This window comes from Gavialis gangeticus, unplaced genomic scaffold, assembly GCF_001723915.1.
Source record: "Gavialis gangeticus isolate Ggan-Ray unplaced genomic scaffold, GavGan_comp1, whole genome shotgun sequence".
Lineage (NCBI taxonomy): Eukaryota > Metazoa > Chordata > Crocodylia > Gavialidae > Gavialis > Gavialis gangeticus.
The window spans coordinates 16,629,083-16,651,281 of NW_017729008.1; the positions used below are offsets into that span (position 1 = coordinate 16,629,083).

Below are 22,199 nucleotides of genomic sequence, written 5' to 3' on the forward strand. Positions count from 1 at the left end.
ATGTGAGCGATCAGAGCTGGCTGACTGCTCTTCCCAGCAGATGTCTGGATAGTTTAGGTCACCCATGATGACCACGTCCCTTGACTTAACTGCCTCTGTAAGCTGACCTGAGAATTCCCAGTTCAGCTCTTCCCCCTGGTTGGGTGGCCTGTAGTAAACCCCTACCATTAAGTCCCTTTCCCCATGACTCACTTGTATGCAGACCCAGAGCACTTCAGTCTGCCCTTCCTCTGACCCAGTGCTGTTTGTTGAGGATGTATATTGTTCTTTGATGTAGAGCGCCACACCCCCACCTTTCCTCCCTGTTCTATCCCTCCTGTACAGCCCATAGACCCTGATGTTTACTGCCCAGTCATGCACTGGATCGCACCAAGTTTCAGTGAGCTCCACTATGTCCGGATTAGTGCTAGCTAGCAGGAGGGCGAGTTCCTCCTGCTTGTTCCTCATACTACCTTACTGAGGGTACAGGAATAAACCATCCTGATGCGCAGAAAGAATAACAAATATGGCAGGTGACCAGCTTGGCTTAGCAGATAACTCTTTGGTGAGATTAAACACAAAAAGGAAGCTCACAAGAAGTGGAAGCTTAGAGAAACAACTAGGGAGGCATATAAAAATATGGCTTGGGCATGCAGAGATAAAATCAGGAAGGCCAAAGTGCAACTGGAGCTGCAGCTAGCAAGGGTCATGAAGGGTAACAAGAAGGGTTTCTACAATTATGTTAGCAACAAGAGGAAAGTCAGGGAAAGTGAGGGTCCCTTACTGAATGGGAAAGGCAAAGTAGTGACAGATTATGAGGAAAAGGCTGAAGAACTCAATGCCTTCCTTATCTTGGTCTTTCCAGGCAAGGTCAGCTCCCAGACTACTGCACCAAACAACGGTTTGCAGAAAAGGTGGAAACTCCCAATGGTGAAAGAACAGGTTAGGGACTATTTAGGAAAGCTGGATATGTACAAGACCATGGGGCTGGATGTAAGCATCTGAGGGTGCTAAGGGAGTTGGCTGATATAACTGCAGAGCTGCTGGCCGTTATCTTTGAAATCTTGTGGCGAATGGGGGAGGTCCTAGATGATTGGAAAAAAGCAAATATAGTGCCCATCTTTAGGAAAGGAGAGAAGGAAGATCCAGGGAACTACAGACCACTCAGCCTCACCTCAGTCCCCAGAAAACACATGGAGCAAGTCCTCAAAGAATCCATTTCTAAGCACTTACAGGAGAAGAAAGTGATCAGGAGCAGTCAGCATGGATTCACCAAGGACAAGTCATGTCTAACCAATCTGATTGCCTTTTATGATGAGATAACTGGCTCTGTGAATGTGGAGAAACCAGTGGACATAATATACCTTGCTTTTAGCAAGGCTTTTGATACCATCTCCCGTAGCATTCTTGCAATCAAGCTGAAGCGGTATGAGTTGGATGAATAGACTGTAGGGTGGATAGAAAGCTGGCTGGATTGTCAGGCTCAATGGGTAGTAATCAATAGCTCAAGGTCTAGTTGGCAGCCAGTATCAAGTAGAGTGCCCCAGGGGTAAGTCCTAGGGCTATTTTTGTTCAATATTTTCATTAACGATCTAGAAGATGGGATGGATTGCACCCTCAGCAAGTTCACGGATGACACCAAGCTTGGGGTATAGTAGATCCGCTGAAGGGTACGGCTAGGATTCAGAGTAACCTAGACAAATTGGAGGGTTGGTTCAAAAGAAATTTCATGAGGTTCAAGAAGGGCAAGTGCAAAGTCCTGCACTTAGGACAGAAAAATCCCATGCACCACTACAGGCTTGGGACCAACTGGCTATGCAGCAACTCTGCAGAAAAAGACCTGGGAGTTACAGTGGACAATAAGATGGATATGAGTCAGCAGTGTGCTGCATTAGTAGGAGCATTGCCAACAGATTAAGGGAAGTAATTATTCTACTCTATTGTGCACTGGTGAGGCCACATCTGAAATACTGTGTCCAGTTTTGGATTCCCCATTATAGAAAGGATGTGGACGAGTTGGAGAGAGTCCAGTGGAGGGCAATGAAAATGGTTAGGGGGCTGAGGCACATGACTTATGAGGAGAGGCTAAAGGAACTAAGCTTATTTAGTCTGCAGAAGAGAAGACTGAGGGGAGAATTGATAGCAGCCTTTAACTACGTGATGGGTAGTTCTCAAGAGGATGGAGATAGACTTCTCAGTGGTGGCAGATAACAGAATAAGGAACAATTGTCTCAAATTTCAGCAAGGGAGGATTAGGTTGGATATTAGGAAAACCTCTCTTACTAAGAGGGTGGGGAAGTGCTGGAACGGGTTACCCAGAGAGGTGGTGCAATTTCCATCCTTGGAGATCTTTAAGGCCTGGCTCAACAAAGCCCCATCTGGAATGATGTAGTTGCGGATGGGCCTGCCTTGAGCAGGGGGTTAGACTAGATGACCTCCTGAGGTCCCTTCCAACCATAATTTTCTATGATTCCAAGGATATGTTGAATTCTTTGACTTTGTCCTATACTGCTGCTACAAAACCATCCCAACAGGAGTTCCATCTTTACACGTGCTGAGCTTCTGTGAATGCTACCAAATTGAGTAAGAAACCACTGTACTCAGTGCCCCTCTGATGTCTGACCTCGGTGCTTTTAGTCAGTAGGTATGGCAGTGTGAAAACAGGTTTTTTTAATTTGGGAAAGAAATATACTGAAAAATAAATTTTAAAAATAAAGTAGAAGCCCAGCAAGAAAGCCAAGTATCAGTGACTGAACTGTCTGTTGGTCTGACACAGTTGGGTCTAGGCAGTGACAGGCCTGGTTAATACAGTATATCCTGACCCTAAAGCACATAATGTAGAGAGACATAGGAGAGGGAAATACAGACAGACATCACAATTGGGCCATGACATGCAAGAATCAGAGAAGAAAAAGGACTCTTTCTTAGGCATCATGTGCCTTTGTTCATGAAGTGTTAAGGCCTAAACTACAGCCAGGTAAGTGACACGGAGAAGAACCAAGTGTCCCTCAGCTGAATTTCCTGAGAATTGCTCATTACTCTTGAGCACCTAAAAGCAAAAGTAAGTGCTTCTCAGAAATTGGGAGAGAGGCACTCATTGCTCTGAGCAGCCTATAATCTGTAAGGTCATGACTAAGCAGAAGAGAGACCACAAGTAGAGGTAAAGAAAGAACAGCAATTAGTTCATGTGGTCACTCTGCAAGATACATTCCTGCTGTGATGGTTCAGTAAAGTTTTATATACGTTTTGCTCCAATTAACTCCTCCTCACAGAGGCTGTGCATACAAGCCTTCCACATGAAAGCAAAGCGGAAACAGGTGCTCCTGCCCACCCCAGAATCTATGGTCTTTGTAAATGAAAAGAAACAAAAAAGCAGTTGCGCCTTCACCTGCCTGACACCTCAACTCTGAGCTTCAAAAAATGTGACTCTAAGATGTGATTTCTAACTTCCAGTTATCTGCTCCTCAAATATAAATAGCGGGCAGCTTTCCTTCCTGTGGCAGGGTATTCTGTTCCATCACACTCACAAATGATTTCTAGTCTTGAAGACAAATAGCCATTTCACAACTTTGTCCAGTGAATCTCCTGCAACATACACCAGCACGAAGTGTAATCTACAGCAAATGCTGGCAGTTCAGCAGTTTCTGTAGCAAGGGATTTTCTGCTTCACCACTTCTAAACATCTCCAAGCAAACATCGGACAAATTGCAGAAGCAAGGGATCAGTGCAGTGGTGAATATTTCATTCAGATAGAAAAACAAAGTCCAACTTTGCTTCAGAGAAAGGGAAAAGCATCACTTATCAATTTTTTAATTGTTTTATTTTTTTTTTTTTACAGAACTCTACTTGTTCATCAGTAAAATACTGCAGAGAGATCACTCCTGAAATCAGAAAAAAAAAACCTCCACTCTTGACAAGCTATTTTTGGATACAAAAAATCTCATTCTATTTTTTATTGCAGCTTAGAGGACATTTATGATAAGGTTTAAGCCTTGTAGCTTATTAGAAATTATGCAATTATGATTTATTTAAAAAAAAAAACTACAGAAGATTTGATTTGAGCTATTAAGCTTTGTTATTATAGACAGCCATTACATAGCCATTTATCTTTCCAAGCAGATATTTTTCCAATTTGCTACAACCTCCCTGTTTGCTAATGCTCCTTTTTCACATATTTTTTTAAGACATGTTTACCTTTCCTCCCACCCTCTTGTCCTTTGGGTAACACCAATTATTATTATTTTGTTTTTTAAAAACAAAGATCATTATTTTCCTTGGTAATCCCTGCCATTTTCACTAGGATTCCAATACTTCTCCTAAATCAAGTTAATTTTCTCCCACTAAACAAAAAAATAAAAGACAATGGAAATTGATTACTATTGGAGATCAAGCTGCTTACCTGGGGTTTCTGGAGCATTCTGTAAATCTGCTTTCTTTCTGAGGAAGCAAAAACAGTTTTGTGGGCCTAACTAAGAAGCCCCTTTTGCTTACCAGCCCCAAGCAAAAGGGGCTTCTGAGTTAGGGGCTGAAGAATAACAATAAGCTCAGCGACAGAACTGGGCACCCTCATCAGGTTATCGAGCGTCTTACAATATTTGGTGGTTTTCTTAGGCTGTAAACAGATGTCTCATTTAAGACAGTCCTGATTGTTCTGGGTTTTGACTCCAATCAAAATAGGAGCGACACAGCCCTATACTCACATAGCCCTTCTGAGATGCATTGCGGCTCCTCTGCGGGTGGGTGGCCTGGAGGAGCACGCAGCCCGACAGGCTTGTCCCTGGAATGAACCACAGTTCAGTTAAATGAACCAGGGATGTTCTGGAAAAGACTGTTAGCACATATTATACATCATACTTCATAGGTAGTTGAAGCAGGAGAGTAGGTGTGAATGCCTGTAGGAACCCCAGACAAAAGGAGAAATGCAACATCTATTTACAGTCTTAGAGTCCTAACTTCCAATGCTCTGTGAGGAACCAAGAATTTCAGCTGTCAGTTTACAGAGGAAGTTTCTAGCACTTGCTGTTGAGGAAGTATGAAATGAGAATCTTAAACACCAAAAGGCAAATATTTCCCTATGCCACTTACCCCTACCTTCTCAAAAAATTATCTATTATTTTTCAGGAATTTTTTAACCTCATAGTTTTAAGCCATTCTTATGGTTCTATGGAGGAGCTAGGGCTGACTCAAGAATGGGACCATCAGCACTGGCTTGGTTGACAATCTCATGTTAAAATTCAGATTTGCAAACTCCTGCCTGCATTTTACTTTTCACTGCTGCCAGTTCCTCCCTCTATTATATAACATATATTCAGTTCCCTTGCATGCACCATGTTCCACTCCCACCTCTGGCCCCTTATGCTGAGACCAGATCGTTTTCCCAATAGCCTAGAGTCCTTCATGTGCTACTTCAGAAATGAGTATGTTCATAGCACAGCATGACTCACTACAAACTGTAGGGCTGATCTTCTGCTCCCACTGCTCAATAACTTGCAGTGATGCTCAGCACCTTGCAGGAGTGAGTCTGGACTTTACCAAGTTGGTTAGATCCTCTAGAGAGGAGGGCACAGTGGGAACTAGATACCTGGATTCTGTTCCTGAGTCTACTATGAACCGGTATTGTAAAACAGGCAGTAAAAGGTTTTTACATCTCAGTCACTAAGTCTGTAAGAGCACCAGCTCAATTAAAACCATCCCTAACCTTCTTTAAGAAGGTATTTGATGGGGCAATAGCATTATATAAATATGAAGAACTGTTAAAACACTATTTACATTTCAGAGCACCACTCACTTACAGAAATTGCATATAAGCCCAGTAGTGCAACTGAAGTGGGGTGACCAGAGGAGCAGCCCCAGGTGCCACCTTTGTGGAGGGGTTCCAAAATAGCTGGTGTCATTGGCACCCCAGCAACTGGCATTGCCCCACGTGCCATGGCTGCCTTAGGTACAAAGACGCCTTTCTCTGCCTCTGTATAAGCAATTTACTGAACCAGTCACAGTTTCAAAAGTCACAGGGATGCCTAGAAAGAAGTAAATTTAGCATTAGTCCTAAGGAAAGAAAAGAATGGTTTTAATGATGACAGATGTGCAGTTGCTGCTTGTTTATTACAATTTAGCCAAAGAATGGAACAAATTTTAGCGTACTTGGGCTCAGCATACAAGGAAGTTGATGAAATTCTATGGTCTGTTCTATATAGAGGTGCAGAAGAATGGTCTCTTTTGGCCTTAAAGTCTAGCAATCTGAGTACATCTTTTAAGAGAAGATAATATTTCTGAACATCAGTTGTCAGGGCTGACACCAAGCCCAGCAGGCGAGTAGATGGTTGGGACACTTTGGCTGACATATCACAGTGGTCAGAGCTCTGGTCTCACAGGAAGGTTAAAAAGCCTCTGCTAGTATCTCAGATGAGGACCAATCATCTGGGATCCTTGTTCTTCTACCACCTCATACCACTCTCCCACCTGCAGAGAGAAAGGAAAGCTAAGGCTCTTACCTAACTCCCTGCCCTGGGCCTCTATTCTACACCCTGATGCCTGCACCACCCTTGAGACAGATTTCTGAATTGGGAAGCCGAAGACAGAAGTGCTGCAGACAGAAACCACAGATCCCAGGCACAAATCTAGAGACATTTTCACTCAGCAATTCCTTTCTGTAATGCAGAGCCAACAGAAACCAAACTTTTTTTCTCACTGAAGAATTGAGCTGCATTTCAACAGGCTCTTAGGATGATAGGATATTTAAGAATATTGGATAATATTAATAAGAATTGGAATATTTAAGATAATAGGAAAGCAGGGTTGGAAAGGATCTTACAAGTAATCTAGTCCAGCTTCTTGCTCAGAGCAGGATCATCCCCAACTAAACCAACCCAGATAAGTGTCTGTCAAACCTGCTCTTGAAAATTTTAAAGGATGGAGAATTCACAATTTCTCTAGGTAGCCTGTTTCAATACTTGACCACCCTCATATTCAGAAAGTTCCTCCTAATCTTCAACCTATATTTCCTCTGCTAAGAAAACGCTCAGTTGAGATCATTACTCCTAGTCCTGTCCCCTACAGCCACAGAGAAAAGCCCATCTCCATCCTGTCTATAGTTGCCCTTCAGGTATTGGAAGACATCACATTTCCCCTCAGTTTTCTCTTCTCTAGACTAAATAACCCTAGTTCTTTCAGCCTTTCCTCATAAATCATGCTTCCCAAGACTCTAATAATTTTTTGTCACTCTGTGCTGAACTCTTTCCAATCAGTCCACATCCTTCTTGAAGTGTGGGGCCCAAACCTGGAAACAACAGAAAAATCACTTCCCTTGATTTTCAAGTGACATTCCTGTGAATACAACCCGCTGGCCTTTTTTTCAACAAGAACACACTGATGGCTCCTATTCAGCTTATGGTATAACCTCCAGGTCTTTCTCTGCAGTGCTGCAGCCTGGCCAACCACTCTTCAGTCTATCTGTGCATGTAGTTATTCCATACCTAGTGCAGGACTTTGCATTTGTTATTGCTGAATCTTATCTGAGTGATGGCAGGCAATTTTTCCCAGAGTATTTAGGTCATTCTGGATCCTACCACTGCTCTTGAGACTGTCTGTAAATCCACCCAACTTGGTGTCATCCACAAATTTGATAAGGATGAACTCAATCCCATCATCCAAATCATAAATGAAGATGTCAAACAACACTCAGATTATGTCCTCTCTCCTGCATTCACAGAAAAATGGTAAGATGCAAGATACTTTTATCAGCAGGTGAAACAAAGGCTAACATGAGGCTGCAGTAGTTATCTGGGCAAGTATATCACAAAGAATTAATCTGGTTAAACACGTGGCAAGAAGTCTAGAGATCTAGCCTGAGAATAAGGCTGTATAACAAAGAGATACCCAGACTAGCTAGAATAGTGGTAACAGACTAGCCAGGACAGCTACAAAACCCACAGAGAATCTGGGTAAATTAGCCCATGCTGGGCTCTGTGTTGCTTCAGCTAGATTGCCATGAGTAGTTTCAACAGGAATAGCCCCTATTTTTACATCTGTTCTTTGGGGAGTCCCAGAAAAAGATCTTTCTGCCTTCCCCTCATTTGTCAGTAAAATAAAACATGCTGCTTGGCACATGCCAGATACCAAAATGGTTCCAGTGGCTGATGTTAAAAGACGCGCACCCTGCAAGCAAGTTTGGATCTCATGCCGAAATCAAACATGGTACTGGCACCCTGCAGCAAGCTCTTCTTCACTCCTCTGTATAGGAGTATTTCACTCAAAGACATCTTGGCCATAAATTGAAGACAGGCTCTCTGGAGGAAAATTAAGCTGGCAGCAACGTAATCAAGAGGGATCACACTGTACCTCCTAACTCTCTTGGACCGGCACTGAATATATAGCAGAAATCCACGCAGACATGGGATTAATCACTTTCCTTATGCTGGAACAGCAAAAGCTATTCTTTAAATGACAGATTGCTAACAGTTCCCTTAATGACATCACCCAATATGCCATATAATTTGCTGCCAACACACTGGATACCATTTTTCTTGCCAGAAGATTTCTCTGGCCACAAAGCAGAGCAGAGCTTCATTGACAAACTGAAGCACCCTTTTTAAAGCTTTCAGCTTATGGGATAGGTACAGACAGTCAAAAACCCTGAGGCTGAATCAATTCAGTCTTTGTAGGTGAGTCTAAGCTGCACAGCTTGAACTGATTAACAAATGGACAGACATTACTTTTGATGCACAAAATGCAGACACATGCCTGCAGTGGCTCAAGCCAGAAGCCGGGAGGCACTAGAGCATGCCAGCCACTGCCCAAGGGGAGAGAAGAGAGACTTCCCCCACTGCCTGCTGACACGGAGGGGGTGTGGCGAGGCACAAATCCAGGGCTAGCACGCTGGACCTGGGGCCCAGGTCTGCGGGGGGAGGGCAGTGCCTGCCAGGCTTCTGCCCACCCCACCCCTGCCCCCGCTCAAGGGAGCCAAACTGAGGGGGGGAGGGGAAGGTAGTGGCATTGAATTCAAATAATCTTGAATAAGAACAGTCCCTTCTCTGAAGCGAGCATGTATTGAACACAAAACTTTGCAACCTCAAGCACGTGACAGAGCAACCAAAAACCTTTGCCTAAGCTAACATACAGCGCAGTCAAACACAGTGAGAGCACACACAGCTCAGTCTGACTTAAATGGAATGTAATAAACCAAAGAGACAAGCCTTCGCTTAGGTATTCCAGTCTGCCACCTTTTACAACTTCTGCTTTATAATGTAAATGTACTTCTCTCCTTCGTTCTGCCACGCTAGCTTAAGCTGTCTTGAGACCCTCTCCGGTTCCCTTAGCTCCGTCTCCAGCACATACATGTGAAGAGCCAGGTCTTTGCCAACACCTCCCACTTCTCAGTCTGGTCCCGCAGGGCTTGACTGTGCTCACAGGCGGCAGGGGACCAGCCGGGTTCCTCAGCCTCTTCCCCCTTCCCCATGGCCTGGGGGTGCTGAGGGGAATCATGCCCCCCTCCGTCCCCATCCCCCTTTCTTTATCAACTGCTTACTTTAGCCTCTGCCAGAGGTGGGAGGGGGTGGAGTCTTCTCTTTAAGAAAGGGCCTATCTTGTCCCTTCTTCCAATAAGTCTCTGGATAGGAAAACACATTTTGCTATGTAGGTGGGTCAATAATTGAGAAACAATCAAAACTGTTAGCCCCATACTGCAGTCTTGATGGCTTTTGAATTAATGTTTTAACAAGGTGTTGGTCACCTTTGCTGTGCAGGCAGTGGCTTGACATGCAGTTATTAAAGAACTAGCAGGGGCTTGCAGGGGGAAACTAAACCCCCTCCCTGCCCCCTTCGCCATGCCAGCTGGCATCTCAAGAGAGGGGAGAGAGGGGGAATAAGCCCCTTCCCTGCTCCCTTTGCTTCAGAGGGCCATGCCAAGCCAGCATCTGGCCACACCCCTGCCCCACTTCAGCTACAGAGCAAAGGGGCAGGGCCAACCCTGCTCTCTGGAGCAGACAGCACAGCCCAGCCCAGGGCTGCAAAGCATGCTGGGATGTTGGGGATCTCTGATTTAACTTAAACCAGGAAGGGGTCTGGGACAAAAGTTCTGTAAACCAGTTTGACACAAATCAGTTAAGTCTGATACTACATTCAACCAGGTTTATCTTAAACCAGTTTCAGCCATTTTGAAACCAATTTATGTGCACTGAGTTTACATTCTGTTACAGTTTAAACTGGTTTATGTGTAACTTCTGTCCCTAGCCATAAAGAGTAGGTTGAGTGATGCCTCTCAGAGTCAGAGTGTAAAACTGTCCTCCCTGGATCAGCCTGCTTGAAAGCGTACCTTAGAGTGAATTGCCTTAAGTACTTGCCATTGAAATTCTCTCCCCACAATCCCCCTATAAAGCCTTAGCAATTATAGCTCAAGAGCAGGATCTGTCCTTTCCTGGATTACCATCTTTAGGTCATGATTCCAACCAGTCTAGTAAGGATAGAAACTTTCCAGTTCATTGTTACTGCCCTCTGCTTTCATGAGTTTTGGAAAAAAAGACAGATTACCATCAAGCATGTGCTACTATCAGACAAGACACCCAGGAGCCTTTTGATGTGAACAGAAGCAAAATTCCTCTTTCACCTGTTTATTCTCAATCTCTTATCAGCCTTTCCAGGCAAAAATACAACAAAATGAAAATCTAAGTTTAGCACCAATCAGGAGGAGCATCTGCAAATTCCTACAGGCAATTCTGGGTTCCTTCCTAACCCCAAAATATCTAGGATTGGATAGACAGCATGGAGTCTTTAAGAAGAGGCTGGATGCCCACCTAGCTGGACTCGTTTGAGTCCCATTTCTCTTTTTGGGGTTTTTGTTGTTCTCCCGCCCTGGCGGGGGGTCGGGCTAGAAGATCTACTAGGTCCCTTCCGACCCTTAATCTATGAATCTATGAATATGAATCTATGAATGAGCTATCAAAAGATTAAGGTGAAACACTTGAGATTGTCAACCAAATGGCACAAAGGTGCTTGCTTATACATTTCTATAGCACTGCTTCCTGCTGGACAGCTGCACTACCCTGTCCCTGGACCAGGTTGTTCTTAGAAAGGTCAAATATGCTTCCAAGAGCAAAGAAGATGTTTCATCAAATAGGACCAACAGTAAACAAGATGTAAAGCGAAGGGAGCTCTCTCTGTAGCCTGATTTATTTTCCAGCATATCTGAGGGCCTGGGTACACAGCACACTTACAGTGGTGTACACTATCATAAACAAGAAGCAGACATGCTGTGTAACCCTAGATTGGGGGTACCTTAATAGAATCTAGTGTAGAGCTATCAGGGGGTGGGGGGAGCAGACTTAGAAGTAAAACTATACCAGTATAATTTACACATGTGTCTGTATGCATGCACGTACATGCACGTGCATGCAAATGCAAGCACATGAGAGAGAGGAGACAGCCATTCAGGAATAACCGTTCACTCAGTATAAACAGCTATTACCAGCTCCCCCACCATCTAGTGGCAAAGCATTGTAATCACACCTAGAATCACAAAATCACAAAAAATGAGGATTGGAAGGGACCACAGGAAGTCATGTAGTCCAGCCCCCTGCTCAAAGCAGGACCATCCCCAACTACCTCATTCCAGCCAGGGCCCTCTCGAGCCAGGCCTTAAAAACCTCCAAGGATGGAGATGCCACTACCTCTCTATGTAACCCATTCCAGTGCTTCACCACCCTCCTAGTGAGAAAGCATTTCCTAATATCCAACCTAAACTTCCCTTGCTGCAACTTGAGACGATTGTTCCTTATTCTGTCATCTGCCACCCTGACAACAGTCTAGCTCCATCCTCTTTGGAACCACCCTTCAAGTAGTTTAAGGCTGCTATCAAATTCCCCCTCAGTCTTCACTTCTAAGGCAGCTGCCCCAGGTGAGTCTGTCCACTCTGGACAACAATATAATTTATAATACCCAGGCCATGCAGGAAGTGGAAAGTCTCAGAGTCTTACCAGACTAGAAAACATCCAAAATTGATCATAAAGGCCATTGCCCAAAAAGGTGAAGATAGGAAACCTGCTGTCAATTTCTACTGCTACACCTCTGATCCCAATTAGGCCACATATCACTTTCCATGTAAGACGAATGCTTTCCCTTCTGCTACCCTCTGTCTGCTCAGGCGGCAGATTAGAGACATTTAGACAAGTGAGGGAAGGTGAAAGTTTCTCACATGCTGAGCCACCTAGAGCTGGTGTCCGCAGCTGGATGGTCTCAACATGTGCTTGAATACCTTTGGTTACTGCCCAGGTGACAATAGCACCTCTGTTCCCTACAGCAGTTCTCAGCAATAGAAAACCAACCATACCACAATTCAAAGGCAATGCTGGAAAAAAAAGTTTTCAAGAATCAGTTACTTGTTTAGGCTTAGAGGATTACTGTCCTGCCTCTCACTGGTATGAAGAGTAAGTGAGCCATGTGCTATATATCTGGATATGCTGCAGGTATGACAATTTTTGTAAGAAAATAAACAAAACCAAAAAAAAGGTACAACTCTCTGCAGAGCACCCTCGTGACAAAGTAAATGGTCTAAAGCAGAGGTTGGCAAGTTATGGCTTTTGGGCTAGATCTGGCTTGTGGAGCCATTGAATTTGGCTCACAGATGTGGGCTTTGGCAATGTTTATCAGTGGGGGCTTCTCCCATCCATGGCAGGGAAAAGCAGCAACAGCAGGAACTTTCTCCATCCTGCAGCAGGGACAAGCAGTGGCAGATGGGTCCTAGTGCCCACCCAAGCTGGGTCACTCAGGTCCAGGTTGCCAACTGCTAGTCTAAACTTCTTGGAGCCATCAATCACTTTTCAACATTTCATGGCACTCCTCCTTGAGCCTGTCCCACTGAGGATCATGGACACATTACTTGAGTTGCTAAGCTGATGTTTCCAGCTATGTAATCTTGATGAACACTGAACCTTGGAGCGTCATCAGGTCATTCAAGTCCTATTATCAATGGAATAAAAGCCTACCGAGACCAAGTTTGTGACATCAGAAACATACTTTACGTACAGAGTGAAAGCCTTAAATAATGTCCACGAATTTTGCTCTCAAAATTTGATATTGAAATGCCATGTCTGCACTGTGACAGATGTCACAACAGAATCAAGACCCTCATTAATGCAGAAATAAACATATTGAATATGTTGTCTTAACTAAGAACCCAGTATGTTTATATATGTGTGCCATTATTTATTGTACTACAGATGGTGCCCATTATGATGTACAGTCATAAATATGTTTGAGTTTTCTCCCATTCAAGATGATTATAGTTTCTCACTGGTTACACTGATTGCTGTGGCGAGAACAACAGGATCAGTCTTATTCAGACTGGGCTAGTTCCTCTACTTTTCTCTTCACCTTAGTGGATCTTATTATATAACAAACTTAATTGGGAGACTTTAAGATGCAACTAAAATACCACATTTTCTTGCATACAGTACAAACCTTTTTTCAAAATTTAGCTGCTGGAATTTGGGTGTGTATTATAAATAAGGAAATATGGTAATAGCAGTTTCTGCCTGTGCTGGGGGCGGTGTGGGGGGAACAAAGTAAAGAGGTTCCCTAGCTGCTAGCTGTGGACACTTTCTCTTTTCCCCTACAGAGGCTCCTAGTGCAGAAGCTGTTAATCAGTTATTAATACTTAGCAGTATTTTCAAGGAAACATCTTTTCTTTTCTTCATTCTGCTTTTTAGAAACAAGGTACGTATCGTATTTGGAGGCATGCTGCATGAAAGAAAATATGGTATATTAAATCAATAGATCTCCCTTGTGCTATTTAGCAATCAACTTAACTTCTTATGAAATGATCCTTTGGCTGGATTCTGGTAGACATCCAGTGCCTCCTTGCTTAACACCCCGTGGTGACCACTGTAAAAAAATCAACGTTTAACCACAGAGAGTCCTCATGCATTTACTGTTCTAAAGTCATGTGTTATTTTTTCAAATGCTAAGAGGTTCAAAATTTGTATAAGTGTCTGGAATGTATCTTCTTAAACATGGCCAGTAATTTGCCTGCAAAACCTTTATATTCTTTTAATACTAACACCTATGTAGTACTTTTGAAAGGATGTATCATTATTCTCAAGTTGCATACAGGGATACTGTGGCAGAGAGGCAAGATTACTTCTCCCACCTCAGATGGCAGGCCTACATTCATATGCACAACAGGGTAACTTCATGAAAACGGCCATTTAGGCACCAGTAAAATATAATTCTTGATCATTAAATATTATTACCATAATGTGCACTGCAGTAGAGGCTAGGGGCCACAGACAGGCTAGGGACAAAAATTACACATAAACCAGTATAAGTGATCAGAAACCAGTTCAACTCTGCAACACAACAGTTCAGTGCCCATAAACCACTTTCAAAATGCCTGAAACTGGTTTAAGATAAACCTGGATGGATGTGGTATCAGACTTAACTGACTGAAGTTAAATCAGTGTATTGAACTTCTGTCCCAGATCCTGTCCAGATTCAAGTTAACTCACAGTCACCCAACATCCCAGGATGCTTTGCACCTCTCCTGCAAGCCCCCCTCACAGAATGGGTGGGCTTGCCCTGGCCCAGCTGTCTGCTCCAGCTCTAGCACACCCCGGTTCTGGCCTGAGCCATTGCAGGCATGTGGCTGTATTTCTGGAACAAAAAATGAATGTCTGTTCGTTTACTTATTGGTTCAATCTGTGTAGCTTAAACTAACCTGCGAAGATTGAATCGATTCAGCCTCGTGTTTTCTGACTGTCTGTACTTAGCCTTAGAATCAGGGCTCAGTTGTTCTCAGTTTTATTGAAACATAAAATAAAATATAACTTCTGTCCCACAGAGTTTACCATTCATATAGGCACTCTACACAGTAGAAAACACAAAATGCAATGGAAGGGGAGGGAAAGACAAAAGAGAAGGGGAACAGTGATAGAAATATGTTTTCTTGTAATTTTAGGGACTTGCAAAGCTAGGAGGCTATAGCTGGGGAGAGTTGTTTGTTTGCTTTGTTTTGTTTCTAAATGAGGTGAAGTGTATAAGAGAAATTAGTAAATCAGTAACAAGCCACTTGCTTTGTCATTAATCATGGGTCAGTTTTTAAATAGGCATTGGATAGATGTTAATTTGCATGCTTTCCTTTCTAACCAAGCAGGGTAGGTGGCAATTATCTTTTACTATACCTTAGTCTAGTGACATACCTGGTACTACTTTGCTTTCAGACTTGCATGTCATTGTACTCTCTAAAGAGTGATACTGTACTCAGTTTTACACTGTGGTCTCCCTCTGTAATTTGCTGCAGAGTGCAGTTCCTACAACATACCTTGTTACATAATACCTGTCTGTGCATTTTACTGCATGTAAGGATCTGGTGTATTGGCTACAGACTAATCAAATCATTTTACTAATGCTACACTTTTATTGTAACCCATAGTACTATAGGATCTATTAACTCCCACCATATTGTATGTCATTATATCCTAATTTGGCTGCACACTAGCAACGAGTTACATACCAAATGAACTTCTATGCAGTGCAGTCTGTTAAAGCATGTAAAATTGATTGTGCAATGATGGCTTTACATTTACATCATAAAGATGAATTTTCTCCTATTGTATTGTATTAACTGTGGAGTCATGCTGTATTTCATTTGGTGATACAGCAGGATGTAGTGCATTACAGCCACGTAGTGAGATTTCGATAAAATGTCATACAATATGGGAATTAATAGCTACTATAATATTGTATGGTATGGATACCAATGGGAGTACTTACATGAGCAGAGTTACTGAGTATTCCTGAACGGGGACCCTAAGAAATGAACCTTCTTTTTCAATTGTTGGCTGGCACAGATCTGCTACCCCCATACTTGTTATTTGCTGAAATGGTGAAAAAGCTACTGGTGAGCAAAGATAAACCAGATTATTTGCATCCTTCTGAAATTTGAGACGACACCTTCCTGAGCCCCTATTCAGCAAGCACTTAAGCTTAAGTTGGACTTCAGTGGACTTTTTTTAGGCAAACTGCTGAACAGAATTGGAGTTTCATCCAAAGACTACTGAAATAAAATGAGCATCTTTACATTGACTCCAGCATGCTCTGGAGATCAGGCATTTCCAGCACTAAACATACTCTGTAAAGAACTGACGGACCACAATCTAAATTCACTTGCTTATAATATCTGTTCCCACTCTATAAAGTCCTATGTTCATAAATAAATGAACAATTTACCAGAATTTCTCCCAAACACACAGAATTAAACAACAAGGCACTAAGGAACATCAATAAAATGTACATAAATTTCACATAAAATATTAAAAATTTCAAGAAAATTGTGATGTTCTGCATGAATTACTTTCCACATCTGTTCTTGTCCAAGAAATATCACTGAAACACAGTAGACAATTGAGATGTTTATTTTACCAGTTAGTACTTGACTTGTTACAACTATGATAATTGGAAACAATAAATTGTGACAGCTTCTGTTAGCAATTCTTCATACAAATACCCAGTAATCTCCATGAAGCATCAGCCAATTCAAATTTCTTTACAAACTCCATAGATTCATGGCTTGAAGGTTCTGGCTTTATTTTAATCCCAGACAAAAATATGTTAAGATGGAGCTAAGACTGATGGTGCACATCAGTAATTTAGGATAAAGTACAATACAGGAAGATCACGATTATTCCCAAACTAAGCATTATAAACCCAATACAGAGGTAAGATTAAACTCAACAGAAAGGCAGTGCATTAAGGTTTGGAAACATACACCTAAACCAACCAAATTTACCTCCACCCTATTGCAACTCTTTAAAGTTCCCACAAATTTAAGAATCAGTCAATGTTTCATAGTTTCTAGGGTCAGAAGGGACCTGAGTAGATCATCTAGTCCGACCCCCTGCCATGGGAGGAAAGAGTACTGGGGTCAGTGTTGTTGGAATTCACCTATTTTAAATACCAGGAGGATATTGTAGCCCCATGTAAGTTAATGAGACTTTTTCCACCAATTTCAATAGCACTAGGATCTCACATTGGACATATAAAACATGAGAAAATTCTCTCTAGTGCTTATACATATTTGGCACCCTAGCTTCATGGCTGTACATTGTGTATTTGAAATTTTAAAGATATAGAAATTTGGAGTCCATTTAATTTCTGATTCAGTATGTGCCTTCTTTTTGCTCTCAAGTTGTTTGATCCATTAACTACCTTTCTACCCTTGTAAAAGAGTTCCATTATCTCTCAAACACCCCACAGAATAATAATAAATAAAACTTTATAATAAAAAACCCACCTACCTGAAACTTAGTGCTGCAGTCCTTATTCAGGTAAACTTAAATTTTGCCTGAGTAAGGATGGCAGGGTCAGGTACCTGTTAGGGCCATGCAAAATTTTGCTGGGTGTTTCATTTTGAAGCTGTTTTGACACATTTTGAGCTTCAAACCACGAAACTGAAATGAAACAAAAGGCTTCAAAACAGCTTCAAAACAAAACAAGCGTACTCAAAATGTTTCGACACTTTCAAAATGTTTCTAGTTTCGAAGCTGGGCTTGCCTGGCTTCAGCACCGGTCCCAGCCGGCAGCGGCAGCCTGCTCTCATCCCGCACACAGATCTGGGGGTCCGCACCCCCTGGGAGGAGTCCAGCACAGCCCCACAGCCCTCCAGGGGGTTTGGGCCCCAAGATCTATGTGCGGGATGACAAGAGGCTGCCACTGCCACCTGGGACCACACCCATCACCAGGAAGACTGCCGCTGCTGCTGGCCCCAGGCAGCAGCAGCAGCCGCCTGTCATCCCACTCACAGATCCAGGGGCCTGAACCCCCGGGAAGAGTCCACCACAGCCCCTCAGCCCTCCCAGGGGTGCAAGCCCCAGATCTGCATGCAGGATGACAGGAGACTACCGCTGCTGGCAAGTGACGAGTTTTCCTTTCAACTGTTTAAGGTATGGTTTTCCAGTAACCTTGGCACCTATTTCCTTGAGACTTGGCTACCATCCCTGCAATTTTCATCCAAATCAGGCAGGAAATGACAAAATTGTAGGCATTTTCATGATTCCCTATTATAGCCAATGGGCAAAATGTCAAAATACGCTGAAACAGCGAAACAGCTTCGAAACAAAACAAAACAATGGAACGAAACGAAACACTGTCCCTTCGAAACAGAAGTTGAAACAAAATGGTGCTGTTTCACACAGCCCTAGCACCTGTGCCTTCTGCATTGTACAATATGTGCAATACAAACCTATTCACACGAAATCAGGGCCAATGGTAAGACTGAATGTCAGCAAGTTGAAAGGATTAGCTACCTCTCAGTTCTGCTATTTAGTAAGATAACATAATTATTTTGTGATGTCAGGCTGCTATGGATGCTAACTCAAAGATGACAAGGGCCACCTTCCTAAGGAAACATGCATAGCAATATCATGCCAAAGGTTTTTTGTAGGATTTGCTTACAAATTCTGAAGCTTTATTTTTCAAACCAGAGTTTAAAGATTCTTTTTCTATCTCCTTTTACTCTTATACAATCAACAGTATTTTTATCTTCAATAAAGATTAATTTTGAAGAGAATGAAACATCACAGTTTAGATGGGAACTGCAGGTGAGAAAAGCAGCTATAATGCATCTTAATGCAGCAGTTGTCACCTATGACACCATTATACTGTTTTCCAGGGAATGAAGCAACATAATTGCTTTTTTTCTGTCAGAAGGCAAGGCGGGAATGGAGAGGAAGAGTAGGAGGAAAAATAAGGAGCTCCACTTGACAGACTGACAGATGTTGGTCACTTTCTTTATTTTTAACTTTAGAATGCACTCAAAGTAGAGTAAAATGAGCACGATAAAAGAAACAGGGTGGACTGAAATAGAATAAAGACGAGCAGTCATCTAGTCTTGCTGTTCCTCATAAATTGGTTCTGAAAGCTGATGAGACTACAAGGACATCTGCCTGACAACTGGTGATGTTCCAGCTTCTGGACATTAGCTTGAAAAGAATTCTGGTGATCTAGCAATTGACCTTGCCCTTCCTTAAGAATCTGGTTTTAATACAAATCTCTCGCATTTTAAATTCAAACACTCATGATTGGCAAGCCAGTAGCAGTTTGGACTGCTGTTAAGAGGAATTTGAGAAGGCAGGACATGGCATTTGGAAGTCAAATAGTCACTAATGACCAAACTTCCATGAAGTCAGCTCACATTCAGACATCTAAAAGGGAGTGTAAACTTTGTAAAAAAATCTTGCCTTCTGGGAAGGAGACTCCCTACTGTAACATTGCTCTGCAGGTAGCTACCGTTTCTAGAACAAGCAATAAAAGGTGGCTTTGAAAAAGAGGGCTTGGCAAAGATGTTATCAGGTAGGAAATCTGGTCTTCCTCAAGAAGACCATCATCCAGATCTTGTGTAACATAGGTGAAAAGTTGGGGACACTAGCCAGGGTTTATTCTCCCAGCAAAGTCTTGCCAAGTAAGTCCATCCAGCACTAAACAACAGATTTCTCTTAGTGAAAAAGACTTGCTTAGAACTCTCTTCCAGTTCAAAACTAGAGCCCCCCTCCACCTCCATACAGAGAAAGAAAGGCCTGTGGGGGTGGACTTTTAGCAACCAAATTTGAGAAATCATATTATTGTGGTGTTATATTCATACTTACCAGTGAATGCCATTTTTTGACTAACTTTGCAATATATTTTTACCTAGTAATCTAAAGGAGAAATATTAAGAACCAGCAGCCAAGTAATAATTAATTTTCTTTAGAGGAAAAATAAAGCAGTAAGAATGATGAATTCTTGTTTTCCTGAAAGATCTGGACCATAATCTCTGTCTCAGGTAATTAATTTAAAAAGCTGGAATTCACTCTTTGGAAAGTTACACTATAAGCCTTCCTAGCAAAGGTCCATTGTGTAGTGTTCAGGGACATTAATACTGAAAAATGTAGTAGTTAGGTTGAGGTAAATTAATTCCCCAGAGAAGACAGAGCCCGAAACACCTTGTCCTAAACAGAGCACAGGATTTGTTTCTGTTTCTAACATACAGACAGACATGCATACAGATAGATAGATAAATCTAGATTTATCTATCTATCGCTAGACATAGATATAGATAGATATAGATATATGTATGTAAATACACATATATATTATATATTATATTTATATATTATATATAGGGGTGCACTAATAAAGATTTTGGGGGCCAACATCGATGGCTGATTATTGACCAGCCATATTGGCCAATATTCATCCCCTCAAACAGACTTACCAGCCAGACGCTGCTCTCCAAGTTGCCGGGCTACACTCCTGGACACATGCATGCTGTGGCTGTGTGCATGCACGCAGCATTTATTAGCGACATTATCAGCCATATCGGCAAAACCAAGTTAATTGCTGATAATGTTAATTTTCCTTTTATTGATGCTGATACGGTATGGACCACTGTATCTATGCACCTCTAATTATATATATAAATATCTATATCAATTGGTCTATATGTGTTTTTGATCATGTGCTGTGGTACTAGAGCTCTGTTCCACTGTGGATTTGCATGCTTCTACTTGGTAGGCAGGTTAAAAAGTTTAGAGCTTGTGTGTGCCTAGACCCTGATTTGTACCCAAGAGCCAGTTGTGAAGGACCAGACGGTTCCACGACAGTCAGCAGACAGTTGGGTAGCGGGGTGGGGAGAGAGATGGCAGCGAGAGCAGCACAGCCCCTGAGGCGCAGGTAGGGTATGTGGAGAAGGAACAGCTTCAGGGTAGTGACAGAGGAGCCTGAAGAGCCTAAGGATACTCCAAACCAGAGTCATCCTTTGAAGGCATTTCCACTGAGGCTGGTAAACCCTCACTACTGAACTGTTTATTAGACAGTGTAGCACAAGCCAAGAGCAGAAGTCTGCCTGGTGAAGAAGGGAACTCAGGCGTTTTGCTCCTGCAGCTGTAGTCAAGCCATCAGTGGTCCCTTTTCCTGGCTGCATGAAGACAGTAGGGACACAGGGAGAATTAGATTTAATACTGGCCCACAACTGAAAGAAATTAGGAGAGAAACACATAAGAATAAAAAAATGGGGGAGACAAATGGAAGAAAATCACAGGGATGATAAGCATCAAGGGTAGGAATGGCACAAGGGAATGGGAGGTGGTCACCAGGGATCCTGGTTTTCCCTGATTTAAAAAATTGCAAATTCTCCAATAAAAAATTGCAAATTCTCTGTTTAAATCCCCCCAAGATCTGCAATTAAAATGAAATGTTGCCATATATAGAGGTATCAACTGAACACAATGTTTTATTGATATATTTACAATTTTAAAGCAACCTGGAAGCCTACCAGTGCCTTAGTCACTACAGAAAAATAAATTCCAAGTACCTGTGAATTTTGGTATTTGATTTTGGGCTTTTTATCATGGATAAAAATCTCATCCTCAGCCAGGATGCAGGTCCTCTGGCCCCCTGGCTCTGCTGCTGCCCCTCACTCCCCACCAACATTCCCCCAGCCCTGCTGGTAACTTGCACTACCCCCCACAGCCCCCCAGCTCCCTGTCCCCCACCAGCCCCCCTGGAGGGTGCCCCCAGCTGCCAGGGCTATGGAACCAGGGACTTGGGTTCACAGCCCCCTGCCCCCTGTAGCAGTGCCCTAGCCCCGGCTGTCACCTGCAGAAGGAAGCAGCTGCTGCAGCCCAAGCAGGAAGCCTGGCTCCCCTCCCCATGGGAAGTATGGCCAAAGTGGAGCCTGTGGGGAGTGAGAGCAAGGTGGGAGAGGGGGGGTGCTCCCTGACACTGCATGCACTCCTGCAAGGTAGGAGGGACCCATGCCCCCAGAGCTACATGTGAGCCAAGGGCAAGTGCAGGCTGCTTGCTGCAGACTCAGGCTCCCCGCCCTGCTGCCCTACCCCAGGGCCTCTGCACCCCAGCAGGCAGGACCTGGCACAGCAGGGCAGAGCAGAGCAGAGTGTGGCCATACAAGGAAGCTCATTGCCACCACTGAGAGCCCTGCACTGGCTTCACAACACACCCCCTGCCAGCCCTGGAGCAGTGTGGGCACAATCCCGCACCACCACCCCCGCAGCTGCTGGGCAGGCAGGGGATGCATTGCCAGAGAAGCATGGGGCTCACAGTGGTGGCGGTGAACTTCCTCATGAGACCCCACTCTGCCCTACCATGCCGAGTCCCACCTGCTGGGCTAGGGAGGCCCCAGGGGATGGCAGCACAGCAGGGTGTCTGATCCCACAGTGGGCAGGCCACCCCCACCTCAC

At 43.3% G+C, this 22,199-nt stretch overlaps 1 protein-coding gene across 3 annotated transcripts in view; it reads right to left on the minus strand.

Moving 5' to 3' along the window:
• Nucleotides 1-22,199, minus strand: part of LHFPL3 (lipoma HMGIC fusion partner-like 3) — a 538,481-nt gene that overhangs the window by 502,980 nt on the left and 13,302 nt on the right. The gene's annotated exons all lie outside the window — the stretch shown is intronic.